Source organism: Geotrypetes seraphini, chromosome 3 (assembly GCF_902459505.1).
Source record: "Geotrypetes seraphini chromosome 3, aGeoSer1.1, whole genome shotgun sequence".
Classification (NCBI taxonomy): domain Eukaryota; kingdom Metazoa; phylum Chordata; class Amphibia; order Gymnophiona; family Dermophiidae; genus Geotrypetes; species Geotrypetes seraphini.
Genome location: NC_047086.1, coordinates 296,901,924 through 296,915,771, shown reverse-complemented (window position 1 = coordinate 296,915,771; position 13,848 = coordinate 296,901,924). Strand labels below are relative to the sequence as shown.

The 13,848-nt window shown below is 43.8% G+C and overlaps 1 protein-coding gene across 9 annotated transcripts in view; it reads right to left on the bottom strand.

Annotated features, from left to right (window-relative positions):
- Positions 1-13,848, bottom strand: part of CHRM3 (cholinergic receptor muscarinic 3) — a 1,018,971-nt gene that overhangs the window by 1,003,969 nt on the left and 1,154 nt on the right. Inside the window, exon 1 of one of the 9 annotated variants that reach the window (XM_033937302.1) lies at positions 4,180-4,299. The exons of the other annotated variants lie outside the window; for them this stretch is intronic. The gene's annotated coding sequence lies outside the window, so the exon portion shown is untranslated. Of the gene's footprint in view, positions 1-4,179; positions 4,300-13,848 lie in introns of those variants that run through there. 9 annotated transcript variants of the gene reach the window in all.

Sequence of the window (13,848 nt, the reverse complement as noted above, 5' to 3'; positions counted from 1 at the left end):
GGTGAATTGGGGCCTTACTAATCCTTTCCCGTTGGGCAGAGGTACCAGGCAAGGATGTCCCCTTTCCCCTTTACTCTTTGTGCTAGACCTCAAACCTTTTGCGGTAAAGCTTAGAACCGATCCTTCCATCCAGAGAATTCGGATAAGAGACAGGGAAAGCCGGATAAATCTCTTTGCCAATAACATCTTGCTATACTTTGATAATCCACAAAAAGATCTGGGCAGGGAACTTGAGGTGGTCCACACCTTTGGCAATATCTCCGGTCTGCGAGTTAACTGTGCCAAATCAGAGTTGTTGCCCCTGGATGCTACTCGCAAGGAGGTCTGGCATTCAGCTCTCTCTATACCACCTGTCAGAGGGCCGCTGCGGTATCTTGGAGTGTATTTGAGTCCCGATTTGTCCCTCATGTATAGATGGCTCTTTGTGATCGATGGAGGGAGCTACCGTTAGGCCTGTGGGGCAGAGTAGCTTTAACTAATATGGTTCTCTTGCCGAAGCTCCTGTATCCGTTACAGACTCTCCCTGTATGGCTCTCCGCTCGGGATGTGAAGGTTTTTCGCTCCATTATCTCTACTTTCATTTGACGCCACAAGAGGGCTCACATTAGTTATACTAAGTTGATGTTGGATAGATCGCGGGGCGGATTGAACCTCCCAGATATCAGACTTTATAACGTAGCAGCTCTGTTTCGATTTATCCATGAGGGCTGGACAGGACATTTCAAATATGCTCCTGGGGGGTGGCTCACTTCCTGGTGTGCACTGCACTCTTTTTTGGTTTTATTACATATACAGCCATCTGCAGTCCCGGGGGGATCCCCGAAGATGCGTCTTCTCCAACCACTTCAGCTAACGTGGAGGTGGTGGAGGCGACAAAAGCGGAAAACACCTGCTGCGTCGGTGATATTGCCCCTGTGCGGTAACCTTGCCTTCATTCTGGGGATGGGTCCGTCCCGAATTCAGGTCTGGGAGCAGCGGGGGTGTAGGACATTGAGAGACGTTTGGGATGGGGGCAGCGAGGGTGTATTTCCCATATATGCCCAACTTCAGCAGCGGTGGGATCTGCTGTCGAACCAATTTTGGGCGTACCTTCAGGTCTGCCACTACTATACTACACTACAAAAGAGATGGAGGGACGCTTGGCTCTGTAGTCCTCTGGATGCACAATTCTTTCTGGTCCCTCCTGCCTAGAATAAACTCTCTACGTGGTGTCATATGCTACGGGCGACTTTGTCTCTGGGTCCCATTGATGGAGTGGCCTCTGTGTAGCGGGGGGAGATGGGTTTCCTGGGAGATCAGAGAGAGTTCCTTGATTTGTTTGGTCATATTAGATCCATGGGAGGCTCCTCTGATCTCCAGGAGATGCAGTTCAAGATACTACACAGGGTGTATATCTCTAGGAAGCAAGGGGCTCATATGGGTCTCTGGGAGGGGGATATTTGCACAAAGTGTCACCGCTCCTCTGGGACTTTGGTCCATCACTTTCTGGAATGCCCGTCCACCGAACTGTGGTTGCATGTTCTCCCTTTTTTGGAGCAGATCGTGCACCGTCCTATTCCCCGTGACTATGGCATGCTCTTATTGGGAGATCAGCGGATGCTGGAGGACGCCGGTTTCTCGGGTCCTCAGCAGAAATTTCTTTATTTAGCCATTCTCTTGGTGAAAAAACTCCTCTTGCAATATTGAGTGTCCGACCAAGCGGCCTCCTTTACTCATTGGCTTCATCGGGTTGCTCAGGTAGCCCACTTTGAAATCCACAGAACTCCCAAGGGGGGGGAGGATTGACCATCGCTGCTATGTGAGGCTTTGGAAAGCAGCTTTGTTATTATGTCCCGGGGTCTCGATGACACTACTGGACAATCCCTCTTGATTACACTTTTTCTTCTTCAACTTTTTCTATTTTTCTGGTTTCCCTTTCTCTTTCTGTCTTTCTTCCCATTTCGGGGGCATCAGGGGCAGTTCCAACATGAGAGGTGAGTGCTTGAACGTGTGTGCTGGTGTGCCTGTGGAGCATCTGTTGAGTTTTGTATGGTGTTTGTAGTCTGTGCATGTGTAGTGCAACTGGCAGGTTTGCTTTTGCTCTTTATACAAAAAATTTGAAGATTGCGACTGAAGTGTATGGCGATATTCCATTTCTTTATTTCTTTTCTGTATATTGCCAGTTAGATCTACTATTCAGTTTTGTAACTATTCTGAGCCTTATGTCCTTGTAATGTTGGATTTCTGTACACTCTGTGTAGCACTCACTAATAAAAATTATTTTTTTTTTTTAAAAAAAGGTAAGAAGGTTGTGAGCTGTAGATCTTAAAGTCCTAGTTTGAAATTCTGATTGCTTAGGAGTGAAGTGAGATGGCCCTTGCCACATGCTCCTTCTTTACTCTCTGTTAAAGAGCGGCCTAGTGCTTAGGGCTGCAGCCTCAGCACTCTGAGGTACTCCTTGCGATCCTGGGCAAATCACCCCAAGTACGTTATTCAGACTGTGAGTGCACCAGGACATATAAACTGCTTAGGCTATAAGCAGTGTATAAATACTAAAAATACATAATTATCCTACTCAGGAAAAAAAAAAAGTCTGCAAAGTGCCCTTTCCTCTCCTTCTCCAGGAGATACTTGTTATGTGGATCAGTAAATCAAGAAACAGATGAAAAAGAAGAGAGGTTAGTCAGGAAGAAGTAATATATCGAATGAACAACACATGGAAGCCAATTAGATCTGAATGTTGCTGGCATTTGCACACAGCTCTGCATCAGCACAGGACATCCAAAGCAATGCAGCTTCATTCTGCTTGTGCTTCAGGACCCACTTGCATGATTTATCTCAATTTTTTTGATTTCCATGCTTTCATCCTTGTGTGTTTATTTAATTAAATAATTAACCTGTTTATAACCATTGCCATCTACAATTCTGAGCATGATACATATGCAACAAGGTCATTGTACAAATAAAAAATAAAAGTATAATAATTAAAAATAAATAAATAAATAAGATGGAAACAGAATACAAGATGTCAGAGAGAGAGAGAGAAACATTCTGGTGCGCTGTGTCAACCTAACCAAGAAAATCATGTTTGCTCACTGTTCATAATTCTATTACGATGGCGGACCTCAAGCCATTCTCATAGCCAATCGGCTAAAAGTAATTCACTACCTGAGAGAAAATATCTCATTGAGCACAATACTAAATACCAGCACAATCACTTATATATAGGAGCAGACAAATAACAATATGGGGTGGCGCAATGGTTAAAGCTACCGCCTCAGTACACTGAGATTATGGATTCAAACCCACACTGTTCCTTGTGACCCTGGGCAAGTCATTTAATCCCGCTGTTGCCCTAGGTACATTAGATCGATTGTGAGCCCGCCGGGACAGACAGGGAAAAATGCTTGAGTACCTGAAGAAATTCATGTAAACCATTCTGAGCTCTCCCGGCAGAATGGTATAGAAAATTAAATAAATAAATATGTTGATGCAACGCAATTAAGAGCGTGTTGCAAGTGCACCACCTTACTGATAGTGCAAATTCAATACTAAAGCCTCTACCAACCCGTGCTGTCCAAGGCAAGGACATTATAATCCTTAATTCACAGCCACACCTTGGTTTAGAGCACAAACTACGTATACCCAAACTCATTTAGGAAATGGAAGAGATTTGGAAATACAGTCCACAGCTTCCCAAATGAAAGTCTGATCATGAGGCCCACATCCATCTCTTTCTGGGCGTGCTGAACACGCTATGCGAAGTAACAGAAATATGTTAACCTCTTTTACACTAGTACCATTTATTTCTAACTGCTGACAGGAAATTGCAGGCGGAGCGCGGCAGACGGAAGATCCGGGGCTGGCTGATAGTAGCCCGCTGTGCATGCTGTTGCTACTGACAAGCAAGGAACTGTTTAGAGGGCTGCGGGGGAAGTAGGAGGGAGGGAGATGAAGAGGGAGGAATGCTGGACTTGGGATTTGAGAGAGAAAGGGTGAAAGCTTAAGCTCTGTGGGGTGGGGCACCGCCACTGAAATTGCCTTAGGGCGCCATAACCCTCTGAGCAAGGCCTGCATCCCATGTCCACACCTCCCGGAAGTTGCGCCCCACAGAATTTGTGCTAAGGTTATAGAATATCGACTAAGGGCTAGATTCACTAGCAAACTGATCAGTTTGCGAGCCTGTTGCGATTCACTAACCTGTGTCCTGATCATTCTACAATCCACGCATGCAAACGAGAGGGAACGGCATTCAAATGCAGACAGGAAGCGATTCACTAAAATAAAAAAAGCAACACCGACTTGGCTGGCCGATCCAAAATAAGCGACTGCTGAGGACCAATCACTGAGGTCCTTTATGACTGCTCTGCCTCCCGACACCCTGCTCTCTGCCCCGATCTGCTGTCCTGTCTCAGCCCCAATCTCCTGCCTGCCCCGATCTGCTCTCTGCCCCATCTCAGCCCTGATCTCCTGCCTGCCCCGAATCTCTCCTGCCGCCCCAACTCTCCTATCCTCCCCCGTACTGCGAGCCCGTGGTTTTAACCCGCAGGTTTAAAGCGGGTAAAAATCACGGGTTTGCTGGGCTAGTAAAAATTTTTTTAATTTTTTTTTAAAGTCATGGCTTAGACGGAGATGGTCTGCGTATCCGTCGGGATCGCACCCTAGCGATCTGTGCAGTCGGAGGGGGGCATTCCTCCGATCGCCCTCATTTGAATTTTTTTGTTTTGTGGATTGGTCGGGCCTGCATGGATTGGCCACGGATTGGGCACACAAAGGAGGTAAGTGAATTTAGCCCTAAGTGCAGTTACAGTCATAACTGCAAATTACTGCCAAGTAGCACCAATTAAATCCAATTATCAATGATAGTTGTTGGTGGCATTTAGCAGCAAATTTGTTAATTAATTTAGGCAAGTAACCTGCACATGCAAATTCCCCCCCTTTTTTTTTTTTTTACAAAACTGCAAAAGTGGTTTTTAGCACCAGCTGGCGTGCTGAATGTTCTGCTCTGCTCCCAACATTCAAAGAGTTCCTATGAGCATCGGGAGCAGCGCAGAGCATTTAGCATGCTGGCCTGCACTAAAAACTGCTTCCACGGTTTTGTAAAAAAAAAAAAAAGGAGGGGGGTGCACTAACCCCCAAATTCTATGAAACTACCGTATTTTCACGCATATAACGCGCGCGTTATACGCGTTTTTACCTACCGCGCATACCCCTCGCACGTTATATGCGTGAGCGCGGTATACAAAAGTTTTCCTACATAGTTCCCACCCCGCCGACGCCCGATTCCCCCCCCCCCCCAGCAGGACCGCTCGCACCCCCACCCCGAACGACCGCTCGCACGCGCTCCCACCCGCACCCGCGATCGGAGCAAGAGGGAGCCCAAGCCCTCTTGCCCGGCTGACTCCCCGACAATATCGGGCCTGACCATGTGCCTCAGGCCGCGCCCCCAGGTGGGACCTAAGCCTCCAGGGCCTATTCTGATTGGCCCACGCGCCTTAGGCCCCACCAGTAGGCGGAGCTTTGGGACGGATGGGCCAATCCGGCCTCATTCCGTCGTTGGCTGCCTGCTGGACAGGCGGGTTTGGCTCCCGTCTGTCCGGCCAACTAGCAAAGGTACGGGGAAGGGGGGTGGGGGTGTCATGGGGGTCGGCCAGGGGGGTCGCGGGTCGGCTGGGGGGGCGGTCGGAGGTTCTTGGGGGGGGGCGGTCGTTGGAGGGAGGGAGGGGGGTTTGCGTCGAGGGCAGGAGGGCCTGGGATCCCTCCTGCCCGTAATGTAGTGCGGGGTGGGGGTAGGGGGTCGCCGTGGCCAGGAGGGTTTGGGCTCCCTCCTGGCCCGATATTGTCGGGGAGTCGGCCGGGCAAGAGGGCTTGGGCTCCCTCTTGCTCCGATTGCGGGTGCGGGTGGGAGCGCATGCGAGCGGTCGTTCGGGGTGGGGGTGCGAGCGGTCCTGCTGGGGGGGGGGGGGAATCGGGCATCGGGCGGGGTGGGGGTAGGGGGGTCGCCGTGGCCAGGAGGGTTTGGGCTCCCTTCTGGCCCGATATTGTCGGGGAGTCGGCGGTCCTTCGGGGTGGGGGTGCGAGTGGTCCTGCCGGGGGGGGGCAGGGCAGGGCGGGTAAACGGAGAGTCGGGACAGCGCACGGAGAGTCGGGGAGGGCGAAAGGAGAGTCGGGGTGGCCAGAGGAGAGTCGGGGCGGGTGAAAGGAGAGTCGGGGTGGCCAGAGGAGAGTCGGGGCGGGCCAAAGGACAGTCGGGCAGCATGCGCGTTATACCCGTGAGCGCGGTATACAAAAGTTTTTATACATAATATTGTGGTTTCTGCGCGCTATACCCGTGTGCGCGTTATACACGGGTGCGCGTTATTTGCGTGAAAATACGGTAAATACTACAAACTGTGTGCCTAAGTTTTGACACACACCCAAATTTGAACAAGCAATTTAATTGATTAATATGCCAATTAAGCACTAATAATTGGGATCTTAATGAACAATTATTGGACCTAAATGGCTTGAATTAAAATTTACACGTATAAACTTAGGTGCTGGATCCGCGCTTAATTTAGTCATGAGGATTTGCACCACATTTCTGATCGTGTAAATGGCCACGCCTAAAGTTAGGAATGATTCCCGGTGCTAAGCGCTATTCTGTAAATGGCATATAGCTTTGAGTGCCATTTATAGAATAGCGCTCAGCAATTTTTGGGGGTGCCGATGTTTTTAAGTGCCTACATGGGCCAATGACATCATGGTACCATTTATTTTTCCTGCAGACATGGTTGTAACTCCAAATGCAAATCTGATGAACCCATTTGGGGATCATGACCCATAGTATTGGAACCACTGGTTTTTTTTAAATAACTTTCTTCAGTATAGCACCTGCTTTTTTCTATGAAGATCTGAAGCAGTCTGACTATGGAAAAAGTGCAAACAAACATATGGAATTAGTGGATGGCCACCACAATACAAGACGATACCTGTTTTATTGGACCCTCTTAATGCATTTCTTGGCCAGCCCCCTTCATAGGTCAAAACAGTATGAGCAAATCAAAGCCATATTGATGCAAATCACTGATAGAATGAAAAGAAAGGAGAAAGGGGATACTGATCAGAGATAAGAAGTTGGCTGAAAGCCAGCTAAATCATGCCTGGTTTTGTGTGAAAACCTTATGTTACAGTTTAGCAGCTGCACTGATCCTAGAGAAAGCTGGCTTGTTTGCACAATATGATACCGCTCAATAAAACAAAATAAGAACCACATGAGACTTAGAAAACACAAAAGAACCCTTCTTTAAATGTGGTTGCAGCGGAAGAGGTAGGTGATTTCAATAGCTCCTGCTGCACAGTGGCATTTCCAGGTAATCTCTTTAAGAAGAGATTTGCTACCAGTTATGCTATCATGGAACCCTCACCCGATCTGCTCTAGCTAGTAAGATGTCATTCTTCATGTTCATGAAATAATTTAACAAAAAGAACTCGGATATGTGAAAAATCAATAATAACTTCGCATAGACAGCCCTGCTTAAAGTTTTTTACACTTGGGAGTGCAATGGAGGTTTTTTGCCAGTGAGGTTATCACCCAACCACCTTTATCCACCATTGTGGTGGTGGGAGGGCATCTGTCTGAGGCTTTTCCTCCATTTTTTGAAATACACCCCTTTGAACTAAAGCAGTACTGCCTACATTCATATATGACATTGTTTTTCTTTCTTGTGAAAGTGTGTTTTATAACATGAAATAATTTAAGACAGGCAACAAGAAGAACACCTCGCCTTGGGATATACGCAAAACAAACAGAAAGGCAAGGGAGGCGTCTTTTCAACCAATGATTGAGTCTTTATTAGAATCAATTAGACCCAACAAGGATCCCAGTTTCGGCATATAGAAAACGCCTTCTTCAGGGGACACTATTTGGAATATATAACACATAAAAAAACATTCAAAATCATAAGACAAAAAAAAAAGATTTACTATGGGTGCAGTATCCATTTCCGTATGAACTCTAGATTTATGTTCATTCAAGCGTGTTTTAATCGACCGCTGCGTTCTTCCCACATAAATTTGATCACAAGGGCATTGAATGATATAGATGACATTGGTAGTATTACAATTAGTGATCTCCTTAGATTGTATACTCTTCCCTGTGGATGGATAAATCCAAATTTCACCTGGAATGGTGAGAGCACACCATTGACAACTACCGCAACCTCCGTGATACCCACGTTGGTACAGGGCTATAATAATAATAATAATAATAATAACTTTATTCTTCTATACCGCCACAATCTTGCAACTTCTAGGCGGTTTACAATCAGGAGAGCTGAATATGCAGCGAAATACAATATGCAGATAATCAGAGGAAATACAGAGAGCAGAGACCTTAAGAGGCATTAGTATAGAGTTACAATTTGTTGAGTAAAATATAAGATGTACATTTTAGAAGATAATTTCTGACAGGACCTGTTAGGAATAACTGGCAGCGAAAAATTACGACAAGATGAAGGTAACATATTATATATACGACAAGATGAAGATAACATATTATATTTATAACAGTGCAGTAAATTCAGGTGGATTAAGGGGGGGGAGAAGGGGGGAGCGGGTCAGTTGTTTAGGTATTTCTGGAACAGGTATGTTTTTAAGCGTTATAGGACTCCGGAGTATTTCTTCTATGTTGCGATGTCTTCGAAAAGCAAACATCGGTCTTTCTGGTATGCCCTCCAATAATCGAACAATATGCCAGTGTTTAAGTAATATATTTTTTATTTGTATAGATAAAGCAGTATATTTTTGAATATATACTAAATCACTAGCATTTTTTTGTCTTGTGGAAGCTAACAGTAAATCACGGTTAGCAAATTTAGCCCTCCATTCCAGGTGAAATTTGGATTCATCCATCCACAGGGAAGAGTATACAATCTAAGGAGATCACTAATTGTAATACTACCAATGTCATCTATATCATTCAATGCCCTTGTGATCAAATTTATGTGGGAAGAACGCAGCGGTCGATTAAAACGCGCTTGAATGAACATAAATCTAGAGTTCATACGGAAACGGATACTGCACCCATAGTAAATCATTGGCTAAGTAAACAACATTCCTGGCAAGATATTAAATGGCGTATTATAGATTCTGTAATAATAGGGAAGGAGGGTGGGAATTATAAAAAAGCTCTTAACATCAAGGAGCAAAGATGGATTTATGAATTAAATGCTCTATCGCCTAACGGATTGAATGAAGAAATTGACTGGATGTCTTTAGTTTGAATCAACTGACGTTTCTTACATATTCCAGTCTCTTCCGGTAAGACATACAATGAGTCTTTTGCTGAGTAAGCTTTTTTAGGGTTTAAATACCGGAACTGACGTCAGACGCTCCCGACCGGCATGAAATTATCTCGAATGGAGCGATTTCTACTGCGTGCATGAGTAAGTTGCTATGAGTCTAAAAGTCTTGACTAGACATATTATAATATATCAATACCTAAGAACTCTTTTTAACAATAATATAGGAGTAATGTTTGATATTCAAATGTTTTACAGATATAATTGGGAGCCTCGACCCTGAGGAAAGCGTGTGAAACATGGACATGTTGGTGGAGGCGCTCCCCTTTAAAAATTAGATAAAAGCTAAGTAAAAACCATTTTTACTACTAATTTATGGACAAAAGAAAAATTGATATCAAAAAAGCATATAAAAAAAGAAAAATTGATATCAAAAAAAGCATATAAAGATAAAAAAGATATATTTGGATCCTATGAAGATCGGGTTCTATGAGCTTTTGCTCATTTGAACCATTGGGTAGTTTGACCCTCTGAGGACCGAGTATCTCATTTCTCTGTATGAATTTGGAGATTATTATAATACTGGAATAATTCCCTTTTTTTGTCATGACTGAAACAGACACTGCACTGAAGAAATTCAACTACAGATTACTTCAACTGTAATTATATTAATTATCCCATTTAAGCTTTGGTATTGTTTTTTGGGGTTTTTTTCCTGAAACAATTACCCAGCAGGAAGATAATGACAATCAATTCCATCATTGCTAATTAACTTCTCTATAAGGAATGTCAATCTATTGCCTAACTCAGCCAAGATAGCCATTTTTTTTATTTGCTCTGATTTTCCCAGGGTGAGGCAGGAGGAAGTGAACTATTTGTAAACTTTATAATTAATGACTTTTTTTTCTCAAAATAAACATCAATTAGTCTTTTTTTTCCACACAGTGCCTGCTACAACTCCTTAAACCAGGGGTGTCCAACCTGCGGCCCGAGGGCCACATGCGGCCCCGTGAAGTATTTTGTGCGGCCCCGGTCGATGCAGTGTTTTCCTCTGCTGCCCCCGGGTGTTTACCGTCTTGCCGGCTCCCTCCTCTGTCTTGCTGCAGCGTTTGCGCATTTGTGCGGCCCCATGTAAAAATTTTTTCGGACAATGCAGCCCAGGGAAGCCAAAAGCTTGGACACCCCTGCCTTAAACTGATTTAATTTGATATGATTTTAGGCTAACTTTCTATTCTTTCTACCTTTCTTCTTAATCCATTAGCTTTAACCTGTCTTTATTTTATATAAGTTTGGCACATTAAATAGGGCCAGTTTTAAAGCTAGAGGAATAGCCAAGCCAAGCAGTTAGCCACAGCAGGCTAAGGAATTGAAATCCTGCAGCCTTTGTGACCTTGGGCAAATAATTTCACCCTGCTTTGCTCTAGGTATTTAATATACCACCGCTTGATTAATACATTTGGCAGCACCATGGCTTACAGTACGGACAAGATCCAGAGCACAAACCATATATGCCAAGAAACAGGAAGAGAGAGAGGTAGCCTTTAAACAAGATCACTCAGGACCTTAAACATGTAGCAGAGAAACAATGGGAACACAGTTTTCACTCTTAACACCATAGGCAATTATATCTCTAAGTAGTCAAATTATTTAAAAAAACTTGATGGAACAGCCATATTTTCACCCCTACCTTACATTTCTGATGACTATAAACACACTTGGGCATGGAAATAATGTTTATTCCCTACTGTAACTCACCTTGAGGTCAAGGTTGTAATAAATCCAATTGGACTTTTTTTAAAAAAATTATTGTTCCGAAACTCAGCTGAGCACTTTCAACATACTAACTTCATCTCCTTTCAAAAAGTATTTCATAAAGAAAGAAAGCGGAACAGAGCTGTTCTCATTTCAACAGCTCCAAGGGAGAGTGAGCATGAGACTAAAAGGTTGGTATGTGCAGTATATTTAGATTGCACAATTTTAATGGAAAAAAAGTTCCCCTCTCTCCCTAAAGATTTTGTATTGTTTGCTTTTTGAAAATCTGGGGACACTTGAACTTGGTATCTTACCTAAATGCATTTCAACTTTATAATCTATATTTTAAAAAAAATGTTAGTCAGAGGGTTTATTGACATTCCCCTCATGGGTAAATTTGTATTATTTGTTATTTATTACACTTGTGATATTATGCAAGAATACTAAAGTGTAAGCACTTGGGTGATTTGCCAACATAAATGTCACAGCTCCTCTCTCATAATTAATCACTTCTTCACCAGAATACATTCACGGAGTTTATACAGTAAAATAGTCAGTGCTGCAAACAGATCCTGACTTTTCTTTAAACTGATAGGAGCAAAAAAACAAAAAAAACCAAAAAACACTTAGCTCTGTCTCACTTCAGAGGTTATAAAAGTACAGTGGCAAAGATATTACAGGTGATTCTATCTTTAGACACTACAAACTCTTCAAAAGTTCATAAATTGAGAAAACTAGGGGGGGGTTGTTGGTAAGTGTAAACCGCTGTGAACATCAAGATACCCCATTCTTGATCACAAACTGACACTTTATTGGAATGTGGTTATGCGGTTTGATCTTCTACAAGTCAGACGGGGTTTCGATGATTCCTTAAGTCTAATGTACAGTACTTTGTAGTGAGTTGCTTTCCAGCAGGGCATTTCACAGAAGCCTGAGGTCTCACACAAACAAGCTTCTCGGGTGTCGACCCCCCAAAAAAGTACTTTGATTAGAGGAGGACGGGCCCGATCGGGCAGGTTCGTGAATCTAGTCCTTTGAACGCACAAATGTCATCAGTACATGCAACGTTTAAAATAAATCTGTCCCAGGAAAAGTGAAGACTAAGAATATAGTCTGTTTTATCTTTCAATGGAAAGAACTAATAACAGACAGACAACGATTTGCTAAGGATCACATGTTATAAATAACAGTAAAATCTTTTATTAGTTTCTTCTGTTCATTGTCTCTCCTGGTCAACAAAAATTCCTGATTCAAGGCCCCGCCAGAAAACCCTTTATACTACTGCTTTTGGTGTCAAAGGAATTAAGCTTTTTTTTTTTTAACTTAATTCTGATTACACCTTCTTGTCTACCCCTCCCCCTCCCTAGCATGGCCATAGAGAGGTGCCAATATTTTATAATGATTGTGGGTGGTACACTACAAATTACCTCTCTCTGGCCACAGTGAAGCAATAAAGGAGCTTGCTCAATAGTAAGGATACTCAGCACCCACAGAGCTGGCTCCTATGTACCGTGCAAATCACTCCAGCCAAAGAAAGCAGGGAAGCCTCATATTAAGAGCAACCAATTACGCACGATTTTTAAAACCACCAAACTCTTACCATTTTATTAATCGTCTGGGCCAGCGTGGTGACTCTTTTCCAGTCAGGTCATCTTCATACAACAACTGTTCGAGCATAGGGCTCCTGAGGTAACCTGTGTCCTCAGTGTTCGCACCCTGCTGGGCTTGGCAGGGAGAGAGGGGTTAACACAGAGCCCGTTTTACTATAATGCACGCCGATCCTACTTCAAGGAGATTTTACCTGCACGCCCCACCCCCACCCCATGAATCTGGCTTCAAGCAGGGTGCCCGGGCTTTATTCATCCTTAACTGGATAGCCTCAACGAATTTCTAGTCATATTATTTTAAGGAATTATTTGGGCTCACTCAAAGCAGTTACAGTAGGTTTATGATGGCAGGAGATGATTCCCCTGTGCGCACTTCCATGCTTAATTCTCATTTACCAAAACAATAGGGCTGGCACCTGAAAATTCCCCCCACCCAGACAGCTAAAGTGTATGTGTGCGTCCACCCATAAAAATAGCCAAATGGACAGGCAGATAGGATATATGTATATGAGAGAGAGAGAGAGAAAAGATTCTGCTTAAAAGTTTTCATGGGGCTCAGAACACACAACGAACCATAATTGCTTTAATACGCCGAAATGCAAGGCATGGTACACAATCGAAAACACGGCACTGGAATTCAGTTTGCTCCCATGCAGCTGTGACAGCTTGAGCACATCAATAAATGACATGTCTCAAGCTGTCATCTCATTTTTAAATCCGAGAACCAGAATGGGGACACTCGGTCAGTTCACGCCCAAGGAGCGAGGCATTTTTGAAAATTGGCATTGAAAGAAGATGAAGATTCCGTCTTACTGATCAAGTGGTAGCCAGATCACGCAAAAGGCAGCGAGGTTAGAGCCCGGAATTTTCAGGAACAAATTTATAATAAATGTACTGGGGGGGGGAATGGGGGAAACACCCTATAATTACTTGCTTCGCTTGTATTTCGCCGTTGATTTCAGTATAGGTTAACTGCTAGGTTTAATTTGGATACAGTTCAGCTAGTGTTTGCAAAAGATAATGTATTTGCATAACACAAATCATTTCAAGGCTAAGACGCATTGCATTTTCGAGCTAATCACCTACATTAGCTATGGAGGCTTTTGTTATTATTCAAATGCACATTAAGGGAAATTAACTACTTGAAATAAAATGTGTAGAGCTTTTTTTCTCTCTCAAATCCCCGCCACATGTTTTTAAAAGGGATGCATTAAGATCCAATACTAGTC